This window comes from Macaca fascicularis, chromosome 2, assembly GCF_037993035.2.
Source record: "Macaca fascicularis isolate 582-1 chromosome 2, T2T-MFA8v1.1".
NCBI classification, from domain to species: domain Eukaryota; kingdom Metazoa; phylum Chordata; class Mammalia; order Primates; family Cercopithecidae; genus Macaca; species Macaca fascicularis.
This window is the reverse complement of record NC_088376.1, coordinates 56,591,975-56,617,947: the sequence shown is the minus strand read 5'-3', so window position 1 is coordinate 56,617,947 and position 25,973 is coordinate 56,591,975. Positions and strand designations below refer to the sequence as shown.

Genomic DNA, 25,973 nt, shown 5'->3' with positions numbered 1-25,973 from the left:
TCATGTACCAAATCTGCACATGTACCCCTGAGTCTAAAATAAAAGTGGAAATTATATAACAAGAGAAAATTTCCTTTAATCAGGGTTTAGAAGGGATTCTTCATTGCTTGTGTCCCTGTCCTAACTTTGACCCTTCTTTATATAAGAAAACAACAATTTAGCATTATATTTGTCATCCAAACCACCCCCAAGATAGGTAAGCATCTTAGAGAATCCATTTGCACTATTACGTCCTCTCCCATTGGGAGACAGGACATTTTCCCACATATGTATGGGAAAAACAGAAGCTTCAAGGTCGGGCTGATTCACGTTCAAATTCTGAATTACAATTTGCTAACTATCTGATCTTGGGAGAGATATTTCATTTCTTTAACATAACTTTCCTTCAAGTGAGGATGATGTTATGTGCTTCACCTATATTATCTTCACGTTTTCTTCACGGACACCAGCCAAAACTATTACAATGTTCCATGAAGGCATTATGCTGAACGTTTTGCACATATTATCTTATTTAAATCTTGTACTAACCCAATGAAGTGGGTACTATCATTATCTACATTTTATAGAGGAGAAAACTAGTGCACACAGAAATGTTCCAAGGTCACATAGATATTAAGTGGTGGAGTTGGGAATTAGACTGTTCCTGAGTGTATTCTTGAGCACTATGCTATTCTACCTATACGTGCAATTGCAGGAGAGGGATGGTGAAATGTAAATCACCTGTATGTCCCTAGCCATGTAATACTAATCTGTTGATAGTTAAGCTGGGTCCTGACAGCTCTAAGTCTCTGACTACTTACACTGAAACTCCAGTCCCTATCAAAGACCTCTCTGAGAACTCTTAACCTTTTCCAGCTAACTATTCGGATTACCAGTTCTTTTTTGTTTGTTTGTTTGTTTGTTTGTTTTTGAGATGGAGTCTTATTCTGTCACCCAGGCTCTGGAGTGCAGTGGCACAAATTTGGCTCACTGTACCCTCCACCTTCAGGGTTCAAGCAATTCTTCTGCCTCAGCCTCCCTAGTAGCTAGGATCACAGGTGTGTGCCACCACGTCCGGCTAATTTTTGTATTTTTAGTCGAGATGGGGTTTCGGCATGTCGTCCAGGCTGGTCTCGTACTCCTGACCTCAAGTGATCTGCCCACTGATTATCAGCTCTTTGGATGGTCTCTAGCTCTCAAAGAGAATGGATCCTCCTCTGGCTTTACATAGTGGAGCCTGTAGCATATCTGACACTGAATTTAGTGATGCAGACCATTTAGCTCATTGAAACAATTTTTTTTCCTTCCCCTTGCACAAATGGGCTGGATCTAGGTAACTTCCCATGTCTGTGTTCATTCTGAACTCTACCAACAATAGCATGACCTCTCTGACAATTCCTTGTCAGAGGAATTGAACCCCCCAAAACTGGTTTCAAACCAATCCCATAACCTCTATGACTTTTTCGATAAGATATTAGTAAAATTATTTCATAACTTTGTCAAAGTTGTTATAGGTTAAACCCTGTATATCTTAATGGCCCATCCAGCTCAATTAGGCCTTCAAGATGCCACATCCCCTATTATAGAAGAACTACTTAACTTCCTTCTCGGGGTTTACTGCTGAATCCAGCTCATCACAGAAGTTCTTTCTTTTGATGGTTTCTCTCTTAAAGTCACTAAAATCTTATACATTTTACCCTTTTCCTTCTGAATTGTTGAACCCCAATTGTGGATAAAACATAGTTCAAGTATAGCCTCATCTGGGGAATGTTCTTCATGTCAATTGTGAATCAAAAATTTCAAATTGATATTCATAGGGAGATATTTCAAGTAATAAGACTGATACAACTAAATGTCAATTCTTGCCAAGCAAGGACTCTGATACACAAACATGTTAATAATTTCACAGTGGAATGCTGGACCTGGCTTATACTGGCTCAGGAAATTGTGAAATTTTCAAAAAGTTTTGCAAACCAGTTGTTAAGCCATTGATAGCTTAAAATCGACTATGGTGGGAGTGGGAGTATATGAGCTCTGTAAATTGGCAAACACTGCAAATCTCCTATGTGCCCCATCTCACCCCAAGATAACTAGTTAAACATTTCCCAGCACAACACTCTTTCTTCATCTTATTTTGTTGAGTGCTAACAGAAGTGGGTGGTGGCAAGTCACTCAAAGCTTTTAGTAAAGTGAGATGTTGAAATAGGACAAATCAGTAAAGACTCATACTTTCTCAAATCCAGCTGAGGAAATTCTGAGGAGCTGGGATTCTCTTTTAGCGAGTCTAGTCCATCTTCTGATTCTCGTCATTACAGGGTAAGAATGTAGGTGAATGTTTTCTGGTTCGTTTAACATGTCAGTTGGCAAAAAAATCTGAAACTAAGGATACCACTTAATTTTTGCAGCAATGACTTCAGTTGCAAAATATTTAAATGCTTGTTTTATATATAAAAATTAATAGTTGATGTTAAAGAAATTAAGAGCCAAGATGTCTTATTTCAGTTTGAATATATATTAGCTTTAGAACTGGGCTTCTTAGCCCTGACTGCATATGAGAATCACCTGGGGAGCTTCGAGAGCATACTATCATTAGGGGCCCCTCCCCCAGATCAATTAATTTAGATTCTAGAGGTGAGTCATGGCTACCGTTTAATAGAAAGTTCTCCAGGTGATTCCAATGCACACCATGATTAGAAGCAGCTGTGAAGGTTTTGGGACTTTGGATTCCTCCCACCTGATTGAAGGCAGTATGTAATTACAAAGGCTGAGCTTCTGAAGGGTTGACATTTCCTTGAAGAAAGGAGATAAAACAGAACTGTAAGTGATTGGGATTTGATTTTGTTGCTTTTGTGTAATTTTAATAATGTATTCTTTATCACCAGCATATTTTGAAGTTGTAGTAATGGCACTCATGTAAAAATACTGGGAGCAACTAGAAATTTGAGGGAATCACTTGTGAACCAAATTTACTTGTTGAATGCAGAAATACATTCCAAGTGAGGAAGGGGCAGAATTTCTCTGATGGTATGTCCTGGATATTTCTCCATATCTGTGATATTCTTTCATTTAGAGAGACTGTTACACAGAGATGAAACAGTCATGTCTAGATTTGTGTTTTCCTTCTTGCAAAGTTTTTGTCACTTCTCTAATTGTGTTGCAAAGACACCTACATGCTTGTTATCAGGAAGTGTATTAAGGCAGCCTGTGCTTAAATGTGGGAAAAGCTATTTTAAACCCCAAATATGTTTAAATGTTTTTTTAAATCATAAACTTTAAGATAAGTGTGGGAATATCCAAAGAAGTTTTGATATTTTTCCATGATATATTAGCCCCCCTTTTAATAACAAACATAAAACTCTTTCAAAAATATTTTTGGTCCACCAATTTTATTGGACTATTAAGCTATTGAGTAACTCAGCATGTATTAGTTGATGTTGGCTTGCTATAAAGGAATGCCTGAGATTGGGTAGTTTATAAAGAAAAGAGTTTATTTGGCTAACAGTTGTGCAGGCTGTATAAGCATGGCACCAGCATTGCTTCTGGTAAGACCTCAGGAAGTTTCTACTCACGGTGAATGGCAAAGGGGGACCAGGCGTGTTGCACGGTAAGAGAGGGAGCAAGGGTTGAGGAGATGCCAGGCTCTTTAAACAACCAGCCCTCGCATGAACTTATAACCAAGGGGAGGGCACCAAACCATTCATGAGTGATCCACCCCCATGACGGAAACACTCCCACTAGGGCCCACCTCCAACACTAGGGATTACATTTTCGTGACATTTGGAGGGAACAAATATCCAAACAGTATCACAGCACTAGATTCAAAATGATGTTTCTGATTTTTGCTGACTTCTTTCCTCAGAGATTTACTAACCATGAATTTCCAACTTTCAATATGATGACACAGTGACTGAGATTACAATCTGAGGATGATAAATTATCACCTAAAAAAAGATAGATTTTTAAAAGAAAAGACTGAAAAGTCAGAATAATATTAGAAATCTGGTCCAGATGATAAATGCTGAAATAAGAGATAGTTTTGCCACTTAATCATAATTATTTGAAAAGCCATAGAAAGGTTTAAATTGATTTCTTTATAAAAGCATTCTAATTTTTAAAATCCTCATTACGTAATATTTATTTATATAAGATCTTAGCAATACAAGTTTCAAGAGTATGTTGAACTTTTATTTGATGAGCTTTCTCTGGAATTGACCTTTGTTTCCATTTTATCCTTGAATATGGGAGAAAAACACTTAATTGGCAAAAAAAGAAGATTTTCACAATAATACTTAATTATAAAAGCAAATGTATCTTAGTGCAATTATCGCATTCATTTCATGAATACTAAAGGGGTTAAAGCCAATTTAACTTTATGGTTTCTAAGATTAAGTGGTTTTCTATTAAGAAATTGGAATGTCACATTAAAATTCAGTTTCACTGAAAAGGGTCCAGAGCAGTTTTCAGAAACATAAAAAGTATTCCTACGTCTTACAGATTATTACTTTCAAACTTCCTCATAAAGAATATCGATACACATAAGTGATAAGTATTGAAAATGATGCGGGCAACAGCTTTAATATTTGCAGGTTTCTTTTGGTCTCTATTCCTGAAATCACATTGAATATGAATAATTATGACTCTTCTTTTATGAAGTTATTTAGTAAGGCTGAAAATTATATGCCAAGTATGTGTCTAAGGAGACAAACCCATCTCAGTCTGAGTAATGACTAAGAAGACTTAAAAGTGTTGTTAGAAGTTGTGGCTCTGTTTACAAGAGAGTAAGCGAGCACATTTGAATGTCTGAACTGAGTGTATGTCTCAGCATTTTTTCCATTAAAATAACATAATTTTAATTCTCCAGTGTATTGGAAAGACCACTTATCTTGCCTCTCATTGCTGCAGAGAAGGAGAAAATTTAAAAGTCATTTACTACCACCAGCTAAGTCCTTTGTGCTCCATGTGTAGTAGAACAATTTCAGTTAAGATGCTCAAAAAAATTTTAATGTAACACAGCAATAGGAATGCATCTTTCAGCACCATTCCAATGTCATTTTTTAGGCAACAGTTTGGAGTCTTTCCCTTGGAAAAATCAGAGTTCTTGGAAAGGAAACTCTATTGTATTCTTGCTCAATTTTATTTAATGACAGCATGATTTGGAGAGGCAAGAGGGCCTCTTTTTAAGACCAAAAAAAAAAAAAAAGTTTAAAAACTTAGTGCTTTTTTTTTTTTTCTTTTTGAAATGCAGTCTCACTCTGTCGCCAGGCTGGAGCGCAGTGGTGTGATCTTGGCTCACTGCAACCTCCACCTCCCAGGTTCAAGCAGTTCTCCTGCCTCAGCCTCCCGAGTAGCTGGCGCTTACAGGTGCCCGCCACCACACCTGGCTAATTTTTGTATTTTTAGTGGAGACAGGGTTTCACCATGTTGGCCAGGATGGTCTCGATATCTTGACCTCATGACCCACCCACCTCGGCCTCCCAACATGCTGGGATTACAGGTGTGAGCCACCGCACTTGGCCTGGTTGTTTTTTTTTTTTTAAACTGTTTATTTCCATAGGATTTTGGGAAACAGGTGTTATTTGGTTACATGAGTAAGTTATTTAGTGGTGATTTGTGAGATTTTGGTGCACCCATCACCTGAGCAGTATACACTGAACCCAATTTGTAGTCTTTTATCCCTCATTGACCTCCCACCTTTTCCACTGAGTCCCCAGAGTCCATTGTATCATTCTTCTGCCTTTGCAGCCTCATAGCTTAGCTCCCGCTTATGAATGAGAACATACAATGTTTGGTTTTCCATTCCTGAGTTACTTCACTTGGAATAATAGTCTCCAGTTCTATCAAGGTTGCTGCAAATACCATTAAATTGTTCCTTTGTATGGCTGAGTAGTATTCCATCTTATATATACATACACCACAATTTCTGTATTTACTCATTGACTGATGGGCAATTGGGCTGGTTCCATATTTTTGCAATTGTGAATTGTGCTGCTATAAACATGCATGTGCAAGTATCTTTTTCGTATAATGGCTTCTTTTCCTCTGGGTAGGTAACCAGTAAGTGGGATTACTGGATCAAATGGTAGTTCTACTTTTAGTTCTTTAAGGAATCCCCACACTGTTTTTCATAGTGGTTGTACTAGTTTGCATTCTCACCAAAAGTGTAGAAGTGTTCACTTTTCACCCCATCCACACCAAAATCTAATATTTTTTGATATTTTGAGTATGGCCATTCTTGCAGGAGTAAGGTTGCATTGCATTGTGATTTTGATTTGCATTTCCCTGATCATTAGTAATGTTGAGCATTTTTTATATGCTTGTTGGCCATTTGTATAGCTGCTTTTGAGAATTGTCTATTCATGTGCTTAGCCCACTTTTTGATGGGATTGTTTGTTTTTTTCTTGCTAATTTGTTTGAGTTCATTGTAGAGTCTGGATATTAGTCCTTTGTCGGATATACAGATTGTGAAGATTTTCTCCCACTCTGTGGATTGTCTGTTTACTCTGCTGGCTGTTCCCTTTGCTGTGCAGAAACTATTTAGTTTAATTAAGTCTCACACATGTATCTTCATTTTTGTTGTATTTGCTTTTGGGTTGTGTGTCATGAAGTCTTTGCCTAAGCCAATGTCTAGAAAGGTTTGTCCAATGTTATCTTCTAGAAGTTTTATAGTTCAGGTCTTAGATTTAAGTCCTTGATCCATCTTGAGTTGATTTTTTAGTAAGGTGAGAGGTGAGGATCTAGTTTCTTTCTGTTCATCCTAGCATGTTTGGAAGCATCCATGTCCTCTAACCACCAGATGCCAGTAATCGTCCTTTCACCTCAGCTGTGACAATGAAAAATATCTCCAGAGTTTGCCAAATGTCCCCTGGGAACAAAATTGTTTCCTTCCCCATCATTGAGAACCACTACTGTGGATTCTACTGCTTTGTGACATAATCATATATTTTCCAAAATGGGTGTTAGAAAGTATAGATAATCAGCCCCATACCATTGATAATCCTTATGTGCAGTACCAAAGGAAGTACTTAAAAGAAAAAGCTGAGTTTTTTGCTCATTAAACTATGTTTATTGCTTATTAAGGGCAAGCTGTACTTGTAAGCACTGTGTCTCTGAGAAAAGAAGAGCATTGAACTTATACAGGGTTTAGGAAAGCAAGGAGTCCCTGAATTGGCAAATTTTGGTGTGAGTTGCATTGATCTAATAGATTAGGTCCAGTTTGTAACTGGTTCAGGTAGTTACTTATTGCTATAGCCAAAGAACAACCAATCATTTCCAAGTAGCATAGGAATATTTTGCTTTTAAAAGTATATGCCCTAAAGTTTACGAAAATACTTTAAATGACAGAACCAATATTCCACTTCAATCTTCAATGTCTGAAGGCTGTACCTATGCAGAGTGATTACATAATACCTCCCAAAGTTGCACATACTTTTTTATTTTAAATGAATGTAATAGTTTTTACATTGATGGCATTATTAAACTGTTAATTGGGTTACCCATTATGTAAAGATATTACCAAATTACTGTTTACAAAATAAACAAGGTTTGACCACTTTCATGGTCTAAATTGTATGTGAAATTTAGTCTTAATTCTAATTCAGGTCAGGGTTATATAAGGCAAGGCAACTAAACGAAATGAATTTTCTTTTTTTTTCTTACTTCTTTGATGTTTACTATTTTATCTTATGACATACTTAGTGTATTAAAATAATCAAATGGAAAGAATGTTTCATGTTTCTCCCTGGCTTATCTTTGTTGGGCAACATCACATTTTAATGATAAGAAATATTTTTCATATTTTTAGGGAGAGGTTTGCTAATGGTGGAAGCAAATGATGGAATGCTAATGATGGAAGACAGCGGTCTGCCAAACTCTCTCTTGAGTAAAAAGAGGCAGTTAGACATAACTCTTAGCACTGATTTTTCTCAGGCAAAAATGATCAAGGGCTCTTTTCTTAGACTAGCGTTTATCACCATGTGATCCTTGAACCAGCAGCATCAACATCATCTGGGAACGTGTTAGAAATGTAAATTCTCAGTCTGCCTTCCCCATATCCACCCCCCACCCCAGAAACTTCATATCCAGATGATTCTAATGCATGCTAAAGTTTGCAGACTACTTTCTGAAACTATAGAGAAGTTTATGACATCTGTCGTAGCTTTTATCTCTTCATTTCTCACTAGTTTATTAATCATTCAGATACTAGAAAATAAAATGAAATAATAGAAAGCACTTTCTTTCCTATAAACTTATTCTGTCTACACTGTGATACTTTGTTGCATACAGCTAATTCTCAATTATTTGGATGGTAATTTATTTGGGTGGTGAATTACCAATCTGCCTGCAACCCGTTCTTGCTAGCAATTATGCTAGTGGAATATTACAATTAGTGAAAATTAGATCTGCTCCTTTATTGTTGCTACCTTTCATCTGCTTGCCACTATAAACTGGAGACACAGTCTAACCCAAGTTCCACATAATTTGGCCCCCTTGGTTTTATTTCCCATTATTCCCTAGCCTGGTTCATGTAGTGTTGCTGGTGAGGGGTGGAGATTTGGTTTAGATTAGTTCATAACAATGCCATACTTAGTTTCAACTGCATATCTTCATTCCTGTCCATAATTCCAGAAAGCTCTTTATCTCCCCTTGCCCCACCTCATCGAATTTCTCCCCATTTCCAGTGGGAGCTCAGCATGTAGGTTCCCATTTCAATGAGGAAACCAAGTCTAAGAAGGGAAATTAGAGCAAAGGCCCAACCATGAGGACTGACCAACTCAATAAGAGAACATGGCCAGGCAGCAACCTGATAGTAGTCATCAAGGACTAGGGCCTCCATCTGGCAGTTAACTAGCTATAAAGCAACAAATATAGGACCTGCTGGCTGATAAGGATAGGCATGGTCAGAATGGACATGGGACAGGGAGGGACCTGGCCCTACAGGTTGAAGACATTTGTGAGTCCAGATGAGAGGGGACTGGGTAAGCCCTGTAAAGATGAGATCCAGGCCCAAATTCTCCAAAATCTGTTAATAGATCAGTCCCATTTTCATTATTTTTCTCATTTGATCAAAACATGTTACACCTCACCATTTAGGACTTAGTAACCTGCTCTGTTTTTGTTGAGTGTCATTTTATAGTCAGCTTTAGGCATTAAAAGGCTTAATATCTGCATTTGTCATCTCAGGCTGTCATAATGAAACACCAAACTGGTGGTTTAAACAACAAAAATGTATTTCTCACAGATTTGGAGGCTGGGAAGTCCGAGATCAAGGTTCTAGCTGAAACTAGGCCTCATAAAATTTAGAAAATAGGCCTCATATAGAAAAAATTAACACCAGGTGGCTCTGGATAGGGTCCCACCCTGCCTCAATAAGGTCCCACCCTGATAGGGTCCCACCCTGCCAATTCCGGGAAACAACCTCATGGGGTCCCACCCTGCCAATTCCGGGGGTCCCACCCTGCCTCGAAGTTCCCGGAATCAGCAACTCCAAGAAAAAACCTCATAAGGTCCTGCTCTAACCAATTAGCATAAGACACCTTGCTCAGGCCATAGACAGACCCAATTACCACGCGCCTAAAGCTTTGTTTGAATTTCGCGCCCTAAGCTGTGTTTGAACTTGTATTTGCCTATATAAACAGCCTGTAACAAGCAGTCGGGGTCCCAGGGCCAACTTAGAACTTGGGACCCTAGCGCGCTAGTAATAAATAACTCTCTGCTGTGAATCTCGTGTCGGTGATCCTTCGCGGCGACCCCTGCCCAGGAAGGAATCGACAGTTCGGTTCCAACACTAGCCAATTTGGTTCCCCAGCGAGGACTCTTCCTTGTTTACAGCCAGCTGCCTTCTTGCTGTGTCCTCACATAGTGGAGAGAGAGTGTGTGGAAGCATGCTTTCCTTTATTTCTTCTTATAAGGATACTAATCCCTTTGTGAGAGCCTCACCTTCACGACCTCATGTTAACCCAATTAATTCTCAAATGCTGACCTCCAAATACCATCACACTGAAGGCAGGACTTCAACATGTGAATTTTAGCGGGTACACAATTCAGTTTATAGTGGTCATTTTGAAGAAAAATATAGTTTGTTTTTTTTTTTTCCTTAGTGAGCTTTTGTAATACTAAGCACAAAGTAGGCAGTTAAATTTGCTGGTTATTTGATATTTGCATCCCATGTGCAATTGATGGCCTCTGTTTAAAAAAAAAAAAAAAGAAAAAAAAAACATTGAATACAATGCCTTTCTGTAAGTTTGGAGATCTTGCCTCTTAAGGCTTCTTCTGTATGGATTAGGCATTTACTTGTCTTGTAATTCACGGTATTCAAGTTAGCCTTTGGAGAGGAAAAAAGGAGGCAGAAACAGTAGCACCTCTGAAAGCAGTTTTGTTAAAAGAGTCAGATTGCAGTACAGCTACCTTTAAGATCTGCCTGCAAATCTGAAATTAAAAGTAGATACATTGAGGGTTGTTGACTTTTAATCTAAAATAATACTTTCTTCCTGTGGCTTATTTACTCAGGATCTATAATGCCCAATTTCTTGTAAAGCATTCCACAGCTAAAACAAGTCAATTGAAAAACAACATTTACTGAGCTAACCCTAGATACCAGATTAACCCCACTATACTGATAACTAGCTGAAATTACGTCTTCTGGAAAACTCTGTTTGCTTAGGGTACAGGTGAGTACAGCAGTTATATTTGTTTGTTGTTGTTGTTTGTTTGTTTTCATTTATTTTATTTTCTTTGCTTTTTTTCTTTCTTTTCTTATTTTATTTTTTTCCCATAAGTTATTGGGATACAGATGTTATTTGGTTACATGAATAAGTTCTTTAGTGGTGATTTGTGAGATTTTGGTGCACCCATCACCCAAGCAGTATACACTGCACCATGTTTGTAGTCTTCTATCCCTTGCTCTCCTCCCACTATTTCCCCTGAGTCCCCAAAGTCCATTGTATCATTCTTATGCCTTTGTGTCCTCATAGCTTAGCTCCCACATATCAGTGAGAACATAAGATGTTTGGTTTTACCTTCCTGAGTTACTTCACTTAGAATAATTGTCTCCAATCACATCCAGGTCACTGCAAATGCTGTTAATTTGTTCCTTTTTGTGGCTGTGTAGTATTTCATTATATATATTATATATTATATTATATATATATAATATTATATATTCATTATGTATAATAAATATAATATATATTTATTATATATTATATATGTTTATATGTTTATTATATATTATATATTTATTATGTATATTATATTTATATAAAAATATATTATATTTTAATGTAATATTTTAATTTCTATAATATTTATTTTAATATTTATTTAGAAATTTTTATTTATAAATTTATAAATAAAATTTAAAATGTATAAATATTTATTTATAAAATTTATAAGTTATTTTAATTTTATTATAGATAATATGTATTATATTTATATATTATATTTTTATATATTTATTATATATTATATGTTTTATATATTTATTATTATTTATATATTATATATTTATATAATAAATATATCATATATAAAAATATATAATTATACAATATATAATAAATATATATAATATTTATTATATATAATGAATATATATACACACACACACACACATTTATATCACAGTTTTTTATCCACTCACTGATTGATGGGCATTTGGGTAGGTTCCACAATTTTGCAATTGCGAATTGTGCTGCTATGAACATGCGTGTGTAATTATCTTTTTCAAATAATGACTTCTTTTCATCTGGGTAGATACCCAGTAGTGGGATTGCTGGATCAAATGGTAGTTCTACTTGTAGTTCTTTGAGGAATCTCCATTGTTTTCCATATGGCTGTACTAGTTCACATTCCCACCAGCAGTGTAGAAGTGTTCCCTGATCACTGCATCCATGCCAGCATCTACTGTTTTTTGATTTATTGATTATGGCCATTCTTGCAGGAGTAAGATGGTATTGCATTGTGGTTTTGATTTGCACTTCCCTGATCATTAGTAATGTTGAGCATTTTTTCATGTTTGTTGGACATTTGTATATCTTTCTTTGAGAATTGTCTATTCATGTCCTTAGCCCACTTTTGAGGGAATTTTTTTTTTCTTACTGATTTGAGTTTCTGGATATTAGTCCTTTCTTGGATGTATAGATTGTGAAGATTTTCTCCCACTCTGTGGGTTGTCTGTTTATTCTGCTGACTGTTGCCTTTGCTGTGCAAAAGTGCTTTAGTTTCATTAGGTCCCAGCTATTTATCTGTTTTTATTGCATTTGCTTTTGGGTTCTTGGTCATGAAATCCTTGCCTAAGCCAAAGCCTAGAAGGTTTTTCCAATGTTTTCTTCTAGAATTTTTGCAGTTTCAGGTCTTAGGTTTAAGTCCTTAATCCATCTTGTGTTGATTTTTTAATAAGGTGAGAAATGAGAATCCAGTTTCATCCTCCTACAGGTGGCTAGCCAATTATCCCAGCACCATTTGTTGAAAAGGGTGTCCTTTCCCCACTTTATATTTTTGTTTGCTTTGTCAAAGATCAGTTGGCTCTAACTATTTGGGTTTATTTCTGGGTCTCTATTCTATTCCACTGGTCTATGTGCCTATTTTTACACCCATACTGTATGCTGTTTTGGTGACTATGGCCTTATAGTATAGTTTTAAATCAGGTATGTGACGCCTCTAGATTTTGCTTAGTCTTGCTTTGACTGTGCAGGCTCTTTTTTGGTTCCAGTGTTTTTTCTAATTCTGTGAAGAATGATGGTTGTATTTTGATAGGGATTTCATTGAATTTGTAGATTGCTTTTGGCACTATGATCATTTCACAATATTAATTATACCCATCTTAATGAGGTTATTTGGATTTTTCTCTCTTCTTTTCTTGGTTAATCTTGCTAATCTTCTATCAATTTTATTTATCTTTTCAGAACCAGCTTTTTGTTTCATTTATCTTTTGTATTTTTTGTTTGTTTGTTTGTTTCAATTTCATTTAGTTCTGCTCTGATCTTGGTTATTTCCTTTCTTCTGCTGGGTTTGGGTTTGGTTTGTTCTTGTTTCTCTAGATCCTTGAGGTGTGACCTTAGATTATCTTGTTGTGCTCTTTCAGACTTTTTGATGTAGGTATTTGGGGCTATGAACTTTCCTATTAGCAGTGCCTTTGCTGTATCCCAGAGATTTTGATAGGTTGTGTCATTATTTTCATTCAGTTCAAATAATTTTTTAATTTTCATCTTCATTTTAGTTTTGACCCAAGGCTCATTTAGGAGCAGGTTATTTAATTTCCATATATTTGCATGGTTCTGAAGGTTCCTTTTGGAGTCGATTTGCAGTTTTATTCCACTGTGGTCTCAGAGACTGCATGATATAATTTCAATTTTCTTAAATTTATTGAGGCTTGTTTTATGGTCTATCATATGGTCTATTCTGGAAAAAGTTCCATGAGCTCTTGAATAGAATGTGTATTCTGCAATTGTTTGATGAAATGTTCTGTATATATCTGTTAAGTTTATTTGTTCCAAGGAATAGTTAAAATCCATTGTTTCTTTGTTGACTTTCTCTCTTGATGACTTGCCTAGTGCTGTCAATGGAGTATTGAAGTCCCCCACTATTTTCTAGGTCTATTAGTAATCTCATTTTCTAATTTTGTAGGTCTATTAGTAATCGTTTTATAAATTTGGGAGCTCCAGTGTTAGGGGCACATATATTTAGGATTGTGATATTTTCCTGTTGGACAAGGCCTTTTACCATAATATAATGCTTTTGTCTCTTTTAACCACTGTTGCTTTAAAGTTTGTTTTGTTGGATATAAGAATAACTACCCCTTCTTGCTTTTGGTGTCCATTTGCATGAAATGCCTTTTTCTGCCCTTTAAGTTTATGTGAGTCCTTATGTGTTAGGTGGGCCTTCTGAAGGCAGCAGATAATTGGTTGGTGAATTCTTACCCATTCTGCAGTTCTGTATTTTCTTTTAAATGGAGCATTTAGGTCATTTACATTCAGCATTAGTATTGAAAATGTGAGGTACTGTTGCATTCATCGTGCTCTTTGTTGCCTGTGTACTTGGCTTTTGTGTGTATTTTTTTGCTTTTGCTTTTTAACTTCTATTTTTGTATTATAGGTCCCATGTGATTTATGCTTAAAGAGGTTCTTTTTTGGTGTGTTTCCAAGATTTGTTTCAAGATTTACAGCTCCTTTTAGCAGTTCTTGTAGTGGTGGCTTGGTAATGGCGAATTCTCTCAGCATTTGTTTGTCTGAAAATGACTGTATCTTTCCTTCACATTAATGATGCTTAGTTTCGCTGAATATAAAATTCTTGACTGATAATTGTTTTGTTTGAGGCGGCTGAAGATAGAGCCCTAATCCCTTCTAGCTTGTAGGGTTTCTGTTGAGTAATCTGCTATTAATCTGATAGACTTCCTTTGTAGGTTACCTGGTGTTCCTATCTCACAGCTCTTAAGATTGTTTACTTTGTCTCAACTTTGGATAACCTGATGAAAATATGCCTAGGTGAAGATCTTTTTGGGATGCATTTCCCGGGTGGTTTTTCTGCTTCTTGCATTTGAATATCTATGTCTCTAGCAAGGCCAGGGAAGTTTTCCTCAATTGTTTCCCCAAATATGTTTTCCAAGCTTTTAGAATTACCTTCTTCTTCAGGAACACTGATTATTCTTAGGTTTGGTCGCTTAACATAATCCCAGGCTTCTTGGAGGCTTTGTTCATAAGTTCTTATTCTTTTTTCCTTCTCTTTGTTGGATTGGGTTAATTCAAAGACAAGGTCTTTGAGCTCTGAATTTCTTTCTTCTACTTGTTCAATTCTTCTGCTGAGATTTCCCAGAGCATTTTGCATTTCTAAAAGTGTGTCCAAAGTTTCCTAAATGTTTTATTGTTTTATCTTTAAGCTATGCATTTCGTTGAATATTTCTTCCTTCACTTCTTGTATCATTTTTTTGGATTTCCTTGCATTGGGCTTCACCTTTCTCTGGTCCCTCCCTGATTAGCTTAATAACTAGCCTCCTGAATTCTTTTTCAGGTAAATCAGGGATTTTTTCTTGGTCTGGATCCTTTGCTGTTGAACTAGTGTGATTTTTTGGGAGTGTGGAAGAGCTTTGTTTTATCATATTACCAGGGTTGTTTTTCTGGTTCTTTCTCATTTGGGTAGGCTCTGTTAGAGGGAACGTCTAGGGCTGAAGGCTGTTGTTCAGATTCTTTTGTCCCACAGGGTGTTCCCTTGATGTAGTACCCTTGCCCTTTCCCTATGGATGTGGCTTCCTGTGAGCCAAACTGTAGTGGTTGTTGTCTCTCTTCTGGGTCTAGCCATGCAGCGAGTCTACCGAGCTCCAGGCTGGTACTGGTGGTTGTATGCACAGAGTCCTGTGATGTGAACCATCTGTGGGTCTCTCAGCTGTGGATACCAGGGTCTGTTCCAGTGGAGGTGGCAGAGGTGCGATGAATGAATTCTAAGAGAACTCTTAGCTTTGGTGGTTTAATGCTCTATTTTAGTGCAGGTTGACCTCCTGCCAGGAATGACGCTTTCCAGAAAGCATCAGCTGTAGTAGTGTGAAGAGAGATGGGTGGTGGGTGGGGCCCTAAAAGTCCCAAGATTATATGCCCTTTGTCTTCTGCTACCAGGGTGGGTAGGGAAGGACCAGCAGATGGGGGCAGGGCTAGGCATGTCTGAGCTCAGACTTTCCGTGGGTGGGTCTTGCTTCAACTGATGTGGAGGTTAGGCATGAGAGTCCCAGGTCACTGGAGTTGTGTACCTAGTAGGATTATGGCTGCCTCTGCTGAGTCATGCAAGCTGTCAGAAAAGTAGAGGAAAGCTGGCAGTCACAGGCCTTACCCAGCTCCTGTGCAAACTGAAGGGCTGGTCTCACTCACACTGTGCCCCCAGCAACAGCCCCAAGTCTGTTTCCAGGTGGAGGGCTAGACCGGCTTGAAAACTTGCCTGAGGCTATCTGCTTCCCAGCTGCAAAAGAAAAGAGCTTTCTTCCCCCAACTGTGAAGTCTGCACACAAGATTTGCTCCCTCCCCCGAGTTCTGGCCAGGAAGCTTCTCATGCCTATTCAAATTGTTACAAAGTTCAGCTAGGGAATTCCTTCTCCCTGTGGAGTTTTATCCCCTGCTCCTCTGGCCATCCTCCCCATGGATCCATCCCTGTGGTGCCAGGCAGGAATGGGCTGCTTGGGGACCCAGGGAGCTCCCAGGGCCTTTCTGCTCCTTTCTCTACCCCTGTATTTCGCTCTACTCTCTAACGACTCAGCTCCAGGTAAAGTCGGAAACTTCTCCCACAAACAGACCTTCAGCTTCTCCAGTGGGGGTGTGTGTTAGGGAGAGGAAGGTCTCCCTTTCCCACTTCCGCAGTTGGGGGACTCACAGTATTTGGGGTATTTCCTGGGTTCTGCAGGAGCAGTCCATTTCCTTCAGAGGGTCTGTGGTTCCTCTCGGGATTTCTGGTTTGTTCCTGCAGTCAATCTGGAGCTAAAATTCACAACGTGAGCCTCCGCATGCTGCTCTGTCTGAAGCTGCAGTCTAGTCCTGCCTCCCGTCCGCCATGATCGCTGGAACAGTTTGAACATATGAACCAAACCATACAATTTGGAAAGGAAAAAAAAAAAAAAAGGTCTGCAAAGAGTCCTTCCTTTATACTAAAAGGAACATAAATTTCTCTTGCTACCTGTTTCTGCATTTCAGGAGAAAAACACGAATTCTCTCTTTGTGCTCCAGGGTGTACACTTAGCTCATCATATACTGGAGCTCTACTTTCCCTTTAAATATGAACTATGGATTTTTGGACAAAAGTCATAAAAATTCTACCAGATTAATACAGAATTGCAGATTTTTCCCAAAGGGCTTTTTCCTGATTTATTTTTATCAGCGTGAATAACTCCTGAGAATATGGTGAGCTGTTTCCTCACAGAGATACCAGAGCCTGAAGTCTGGCAGCATTTCCACCATCTACCACCCACTGAGCTTGATTTTAAGTTGTTTTTCTCAATACAACAAGACCAGTGATTTCTAACAGCAGTCACATCCAAGTTTGTTCTGGAATTGTCAGCTACATATCTAAGTGTTATATGTTATTTCCCTGCTGTTTTTCTTCTTTATTTTTTAAGCATTTTATTTTGAAATAAATTTAGATTTGCAGAAGAATTGCGAAGATAGTATAGGTGTAGAGCTTTGCCCAGCTTCCTGTAATTTAAAAAATGTATCTTCCCATGGTACACTTATTAAAATTAAAAAAAAATATATCACTGGTACTATACTATTAACTAAACTCTAGATTTTGTTATACTTTTTGTTTTGTCTTGTTTTGTTTGAGATGGAGTCTTGCTCTTGTCACCCAGGCTGGAGCGCAATAGCATGATCTCAGCTTACTGCAACCTGCACCTCCCAGGTTCAAGGATTCTCCTGCCTCAGCCTCCCAAGTAGCTGGAATTGCAGGCGCTCACCACCACACCCAGCTAATTTTTGTATTTTTAGTAGAGACGGGGTTTCCTCATGTTGTTCAGGCTGGTCTCGAGCTCCTGACCTCTTGATGCGCCCACCTCGGCCTCCCTAAGTGCTGGGATTACAGACGTGAGCCACTGTGCCTGGCCTATACTATTAACTAAACTCTAGATTTCCAGTTTTTCCACTGATACCTTTTAGCTTGTTCCAGGACCATAGGATGCCATGCTGCACTACGTCCCTTAGTCCATGACAGTTTTACAATCTTTCCTTGACATATCTTTCTTGTTTTTAAATCTCTTTCCAAATGTACCCTTTGTTACACATGCAAGATGTAACCATTGACTCAAATACCCTATTTATGTTTAAACATAATTTCTACCTTTTTTTATATTTAAAATAATCTTTAAAAATGTAAACAAACTAAAACTAAGCAAAATAAAAACTATTTACTAAATGTAAAAATGAAAACTACTAAGCTGGACTTCAGCCTTAGTATGCTTGCCTTTTAAGTGGCTTTCCTGCTTCTGGTATCACCATAGTCAAATCCAGTGGATTTAACTGAAACATTTTAAACATTCAGAATGATCTTTCTAACGTATTAATTATCATGTGATAATCGTTTTGAAGGTTTGGTGGTCATTTGCATAAATTCCAGATTCTTTAGCATGGTATACAAGTGTGGCCTTCATGATCTAGCACCCACCTTTCTCTCCAGAAGCATCTTCTGCTGTTCCTGAGCTTACGTAAAGCCCTCTGTGGCAGGCAGCCTCTGCCTCAGCCTCTGCCCACACCATGTGAGTAAGCTTGGAAGCAGTTAAGCCTGGAAATGACTGCAGACCTGGCCCACGGTCTGCAGCTCTGTGAGAGATCCTGAGCCCGAGAACCAAATTGAGCCATGCCTAAATTTCTAACTCATAGAATTGGTGAGTTAAGTGTTTGTTGTTTGGAAGGAAAAATTTTAATTAATAACAAATATATGTTGAATCCAGCTGGACTCCCTACTTAGAATATCCCACATTGGCCATATTTTCTCATACCTTGGTGTCCAGGTAGTTAGTTGGACAGTTATTTTGTGATTTAATTGATATTCCTAAGCCCCTACCAAATACCAGGCTATGTGCTAGGTGTTGGAATCAAGGACTCTAAAATATGGTTAAAGGAACCCACAATTAAGTAGAAAACACAATGATGTTAGTTACTGGTAATAATGTAAAAAGCGCTGCAGTTGAGGAATAAATGTATTTTATAAATTTAGAGCCAAAAATGATTACAGTTGATCTGGAAAGCGAAAGGTACCAAGAAATTTTTGAGCTAGATTTTGAAGTTTAGTAGGTTTCATCACATAAGAAAGTCAGCAGAGGGAAGAATGTGACCAAAAGATTGAGCGTGAGAATCCATGTTGTGTTTGGCGTGGGGCAAATGTGCCAATGGGTTTGGGGACGGAGTTATATTGCATGAGCACTGCTGTGGAGGAGTGAACTGTCTTCCATCCTCCTCCCTGCCTGTTACAATCTTGTACATCCCTCAAGACCAAGCTCAAATTCCATTGTTTTCTTGATACCATTTCTGATTGTTCCTAACCACGAGGATCTCTCCCATTCAATTACATAGTGTCTCACATTGTTCTCTAATTGCTGTCTTAGCAAACACTTTGAGATGGCAAATTATCTTTTCTTCTGTATGCACATCTGGAACATTGCTGAGCACATAATGTTAGATAAATGCTTATTGATTAATTGAAGATGGCATTTTTCTTCTGTGTTACTCAAAGTCTAAGTTAAAGTGATTAAGCTGAATATGCATACACAACTAGTAACTCCAAAGCAACACTGAGGTACATGCCTGATAATGATGCTTAGAAATGAAAATTCAGAGAATGATTAGTAAAATTTCTGATATTTAGAAGCATCAACTTGATGTCAGTAGGCAAATGAACACATAGAAGTGAGAAAAGCACAAGAAAATGCACAGATGTGACTGGGCATGGGTAGATGGGAGGCAACCTTGTTCCAGAGAGCAGCAGTAGGAGAGCTGTGATTGGGAGGGAAAGATGAGTCCAAATGAGAAGACGTAAGCTCTGATTCATGAAGGACATTCCAGTTTGATTATGGCCTAGGTGGTCTGTCCCATGGATCTCAGAGAAGGAATTTATGTAGTATGGTGGTAAGAGTCCTTTTTCCCTAATAAAAGTACATATTCTGGGGGATACATGTCAATGTAACCTGCCTATGAATTCTCCTATTAATATAGAATTATTAGACCCTGAATGTCCCATAGAATAGTTTAGTGAAGTGCAAAGGGTATTCTATCTGATTTCACAAATGAATCTAATCAGTTACCATGTGGCATCCATGTTTGGATCTCTCTATTTCTCTTTCCAGTGTCACACATTCCTTCCCTAGAATAGGACCATCACTCATTCCCGCTGTACCTACCATGCTTGCTGCTTATCACCCCTGCCATCAAGCATCGAGGAGGTGGTTTGGGCTGAGCGGGCTGTCCTCACTGCCTCTGAGGGATGGAGCTCAAGCTACTCAAGCTTCATAGTTGTCTATTGGGAACCCAAGGAGTCTCTGGTCATCTTTGTTATTATAACCACTATAGTCATATGTCCTAGATCACAGATATGTGCACTCCTGATTATAGATTAAAGTAAAACAAGTTGTTTCAGTTTTTACTTATAGCTGCACACCCTATTCACATACCTCCCAGGGCTGTCATGAGTCCAGTCATGGGTAAGTGTAACAGGGGAGGGAGCTGGACATGAAGATGAAAATTAGTAGTAAACATCATGCTCTGTTCAGACTTTTCTTCTTCTCATCTCTAAATCTACATTACCCTATTAAGTGTGCTGTGCTGTAACTTCCGCCTCCCGGGTTCGAGCAATTTTCCTGCCTCAGCCTCCTAAGTAGCTGGGACTACAGACGCGTACCACCATGCCCAGCTAATTTTTGTATTTTTAGTAGAGATGGGGTTTCACCATATTGGCCAGGCTGGTCTTGAACTCCTGACCATGTGATCTGCCTGCCTCAGCCTGCCAAAGTGCTGGGATTACTGGCGTGAGCCATCATGCCTGGCAATCCTGTCTTTACTTAGACACTCCTCATCTATGTAAACTTCTGGTGTATTGACCACATATTCTCGGGCATCTCTAGACTTCTCCTGGTTAAGGATAAACCAGAATCTCAGCTACAGTATGATTGTGTCTAAACAAGGGATACCAGACTAAGAAAAAGTAGTGTAGCCCAGATAGGAATAGGGCCACAGTAGGCAAGAGGGAAATTCATTGCATTCTGGATGGTTTCTAAGTCATAGGCCAATTGCCTTTTCCAGACATCCATTTTACCCACCTTTGACATGTGAGTGTATGGATGGAACCATTTGAAAGTGAAAGGGTAAGCAAGGGACTGAAATTGTTAAAATGTAGATTTTTTTTTTTCTTTTAGCAATAATCTGACAGAAGCATCCAATGTGTTTATACTAGAGGAAGCAGGAAGATCAGCAAGGAAATTATTAAAATAATGCAGGCATGGAGTGATGAGCATGTTTCCTGATCTCCTTGCTTGTCAGGAAACTCAGAGTTAAGTTTTGTACTGACTTGTAGTAACTGTCATTTATCCAGTTTTAGAATATTATTACCTTTCATTTTCATTTTTCCAATCATATACTTGCTTCCTTTGTCTTATTGGTCTTGGATTTTATTCTACTTGGTTTCCCTTGTAGCCACATCTTACCTTTTAGAAGGAGGTTATAAGTATAAAAATGCATGAATAAAATAGGCCTATTGGTGGTAATGGGAAGGCTGAAGATAGATGATGTTTGTTTGATGTGATCTGTTATAAATAGGTGAGGATTCTACAAAGTACTCGGTTAAGAGGTATCACCTAGTCGGTGAATGGTAATGGCTGTGTGACTGGGAGATACAGAACAAAGTTATGATGACATAGTAACTTTTAACTTCAAAATGACAAGAAGCTGGGGGCTGCGGTTCAGCAATTGTTGTTGAACTCTAAGAATGTACTGTGTTTCCATACCTACTTTAAAGATCAGTGATCAAAATTAAATAGCTTGAGTAATACAAAACTTAGTAAGACTCTGCTCCCTTACAAGGCAGGACAGATGGAAGAGTAAGAAGCATGGTGTGATCAGAGTGCCCAGGCAATTCACACTAAGTAGATGTGCTTGTCCTGACTCCAGAACAGTAACTCCATGGGGAACACAGTGATGTGCAAAGTGTTAGAACTTAATCATTAGTGAGAATTCTTGCTCTATTGAAACTTAAAAAGAAAACAGAGCATAATGAAAAATTTACAAACAGAGAAAGGAATGATTACAAAATCTTGGAGTATGTAGCACAAGGGGTTCCAAACCCAAATGCCTATAGAGACCAGGCAGAACTTGTAAATAAGTGAAGTGGGCAAGGCATGACACAAAAAGGAGTGGTGGGGATCATTCCAAACTGAAGAGCACTTGATCCCCAAAGAGTGCAGCTTCTGATCAGCCCCAGCTCATCATTGCATGTGGAAACATGAGCCCCATACCCCCACGTATACTGATAGTTCAAGAGAAGCCAGGAAATCAGACCTCAACTAAAATAGGATTTTCTAAATGTTGGGTTAATTTTGTAATACAATGTGTAGACCAAAACAAAAGACTTCTGTGACTGCATTAAACATGTGGAGATTGGTTTGTGGTTGCTGGAAGATAATTGTTTAAGTCTTATCTCTTTTGGGATAAAGAACACTTACTGTTACTTACACAAAAGAGGCTGGCTGGAAAAATTGAAGGGGAAAGATAGCATTTTCCTAAGGGAAGGGGATAAGGCATAGCCAGATATGGGAGTGAGATCCCTTCTCTGATGAGTGGGTTCAGGAGGGTGGTGTAGGGGCTCTCTTCTGAATTGAACCCTGTTATCCTATGTGAGTCCAGCACCTCTAACAAAAATGTTTTAGCAGAGTACACTCCTGAGTCTAGGCAGAGATGACAATATGATTGGGATGAGAGCAGAGAGTTTGAATTTACTAAAAAGACAAGAATACGCCTTTTGGTACAAGGTCCTCCCCCAAAATGTGGCTGCCACAGCCTTATTATGTGATAACTGATCCCAAGGTAGAGGGAAAAATGTTCATTCAAATGCAAGTCATTTAATATCTACTAAGTGTGATAAAATCTTCCAAACTTCCAAAGGTTTAAATTATGGAATCCAAAGTCGGGTTTGGGTTTGAAATTAATTTTTTATGGTTGTTATAACAACAAAAATAATATTTCTTATGTGGTCACTATGTACTAGAAAATATAGTGAATTTTTGACATGCATTATCTTGATAATTCTTCATAGGACCCCAGAAGCAGGTATTTTTATTATTCTCATGTGATACTACAGGGTACTCAGCCTCTCACAGGTGAAGTGACTTGCCCAAGATCACACATAAAGAGACCAGGGTGTGTGCCCCACCCCTGTGCAAACTTTCTCCATCAATTTAATATGACATGATTCAAACTTTCTCAAAGTGAGAGTTGTGAAAACCAAGTGTGATGGTAAACACAATATTTTATAAGCTGTAAGACAGTTTCTGCTTCCAAGCACAAGAGAAGCTGTTAGGTAATTTCACTTTTGATGGCCGTAACTATTATTATTTGCAATTACTCTTCATACGAATTCCTACTTATTAATTGGTTCCCACTGCCTCCATTCAAAAGAAAAGAAAAGATGCCTTGCTCTATGCATTTGTTCAAGTCCCTATTTACATCTTTATGTGCCCACTTTAACCTAATTATATGGACTCCCTCCGGGACCAGCTGGGGATGAAGATGGAAAGAGACGCAGCCCACCTGAGGCATCTGTTCGTTGAATGACGATTTCACCACTGCTCATGAGCCTAGTGCTGGTGAACTTTCCTTACAAACTGAACATTTTTTATACTGGCTTTTAAAGTAAGAAAAATCATGACCCACTGCTGAGAGTATATCCAGGAACACTCAGTTAGTTAAAACCACAGAAAGAACTATCACAGAATATGAAAACTTTGTCCTAACACAATTTCATCTGAAATTTTATGTACTTTGACTCTCTAGGGGAGAAAAAGAAAAGAAATAAAAACAAATGAGAGAATAGGAATGGATGTGAGGAGGAATCCAGCCAACTGGAAGGTTGCCACACAGAAACACAGAGAAGTTTCTATCAGTCAAACAAAAGCCTGTCATAGGAAGGAGCACCATGGGGCTAGACCTGAAGACAAGCACCACACATCATGAAAAGCTAAATCAAGGTGAGAGGGAGAGAAGTAGGACATATATTTTCTTCCCTTCCTAAATGGCTTCATAACCACATTAGGCCAGCAAAAAAACAAACAAAAACAAAAATTGCTTCTTAGCATTGGTCAGTTTAGTAATAGCAGGTCACTGAAAGAAACAACTCCTTCCTCTTCATCTTCTTTCTTATGGTTTTAGGAAGGAAAATAGATACCAGGGAAAGAAAAAAAAAAAAAAAAAAAAAAGCCTGTTGCAGCAAAGAGCTATTTCTTTTGAGTCAGATTTTGTGCTAGACTATTAAGTAGTCTAGAAATTAAAGATTTTTACCTCACTGATGAAAACAGTTAAGTATATCAGACCCAGGCATGACTTGTTCTTGGGTAGGTCTCATAATTAATACATTCATTCAGAAAAATGGCAAATTATTGAAATAGGTTGGGTATTATTTTGTTATTGCATTGCTTCATATCAATTAGCCACATCTTTATGATAAAGGACACCATGAATGTAAATTTTTAGAATATTTATGGTATTCGTTTTTCCAGTGCTGATTATCCATTAGGTACAGAGGTAGGTTCCGTAATACAGATCATGTCATTTTTTAACAATCCCTCAATGTCTCCCCATGGAACTTAAAATGAACTTCAATCTCTCATGACAATACCCCAGGCCTGCATGACCTGGTGGTCTCTGTTTCTCCCCATCTTTACCTCTACCACAATCCCTCCTGCTTGTTGCTTTCCAGCCATGCCAGCTCTCTTCCAGTGGCTCAAAGATTCCAAGATTTCTGCCACTGGTCCCCTCTACCTGCTATTTCTTCTGCCCAGAATACTAGCTTCCCATCTTTTTTATGAGTGGTTCCATTGCATTCCTCAATCTCAGCTTAATGTCACATCCTCAGAAAGACCTTCCCTGAGTCTTCTTTCTAAAATAGCCACCCGTCACCTACCCTGACGTCACCTACCCTGATGCCACAGCATCTTTTTATTTCCTTCATAGAATGTGTTATGGTCTGTTGTTTTGTTTTGTTTTGTTTTCTTGTTTTCTTTCTCTGGCTATAGTATAGGCTCCATGAGGACAGGGCCTTGTTATTCTTCATTTCTGTTCTATCAAATCCTAGAGTGGTATCTGCACACTAGACATATACTACTTATTTGCTAAATGATGGATAGATGAATAAATGTGGAGATAGAGATACTAACACTTAGAGAATCCCATTTTTATGTCAGGTATTGTGTTAAGTATTATTATCTATGTTAGTTTACATAGTTACTACTGTGAGATAAGTGTTGTTTTCATCTTGCTGATGAGAAAAAATGGGAATTTAGGTCTTATAATGCTGTATAAACCCTTAAGGAGCTCCCAGTCTGATTATATCATTAGACAACAAGCTCATTATATAATAAATCCAGATTTTGTGTTTTTTCTACAACAGCATGTAGAAATCTCATATAGCACGCTTAAATTAAGTGGTTAGATTTAGCTCTGCTCTTCACGCCTCCAGTGAATTATGCATGCCTTTGTGGATTTGAATACGTCTTTATGAAATAAACATATTTTGGAGAGCAGACACTGTCTCTCTCATTTCCATAAAAGTGAGATGCCCATTATATCAACATTTGTGATCCCTTGATTATAATTCTTTACATTCATGTAGCTCTTTTGCAAAGAATGTTCAGACATATGAGTTCCTTCCATTTCCTTTCACATCTCTGTGAAGGAAGGGCAGGCAGGGCAGGTGTTATTTATCCTTGTCTTCCTGCCACAGATGATGCTGCTAGAGTTCTGTGACATTAAGTGGCTTTCCCAAGGTCACACAGCTGGTAAGTGGTAAAGCCTCTTGGCCCTAGTCTTCTGTCCTCAGAACATAATTCTATTGTCCCCAAAACCCTGAAGTATCCCTCTGCCTGCTGCTTCTACCCTTCCAATCATCCTTTGCTATTCTTTTCTATTTCCTGAAAGTCTGCACTATGACATACTGAAAGCTTTAAATGGAGGTGAGAATGAAGGGGTTCTTTGTAGTGAAAACAGATGAGCAGATTTCTCTGCCTGCCTCCCATCTCTCCTCAGTTCTTCCTGTTCCCCAAAGAAATACAGAGGGTGTCTCCAAGGGGCTCTTACTACAGAGAGCTACCCCATGACTATATTTAATAAATGAAAGTGAGGAGATAAATATTCTTTTTCTGATCATTTGACCAGATATGCTAATGAAGCATGTCCCAATATGTCTCTCAAACTGTTCCCTTGCCTTCCATTCTCACTGGTATCTCTCTAGTTTCAGTCATCATCTCTATTGTTTTCCAATACTCTTCTAAGATA

The 25,973-nt window shown here is 38.2% G+C and overlaps 1 long non-coding RNA gene across 5 annotated transcripts in view; it reads left to right on the top strand.

The window, feature by feature from the left end:
• Window positions 1–25,973, top strand: part of LOC102140330 (uncharacterized) — a 354,334-nt gene that overhangs the window by 73,142 nt on the left and 255,219 nt on the right. For 3 of the 5 annotated variants that reach the window (XR_006696170.3, XR_010584991.2, XR_010584992.2), the window contains exon 1: window positions 2,194–2,295. The exons of 1 other annotated variant lie outside the window; for it this stretch is intronic. This is a non-coding gene — a long non-coding RNA (uncharacterized lncRNA). Of the gene's footprint in view, window positions 1–2,193; window positions 2,296–23,475; window positions 23,672–25,973 lie in introns of those variants that run through there. One more of the 5 variants, XR_012431798.1, reaches the window with a different exon arrangement.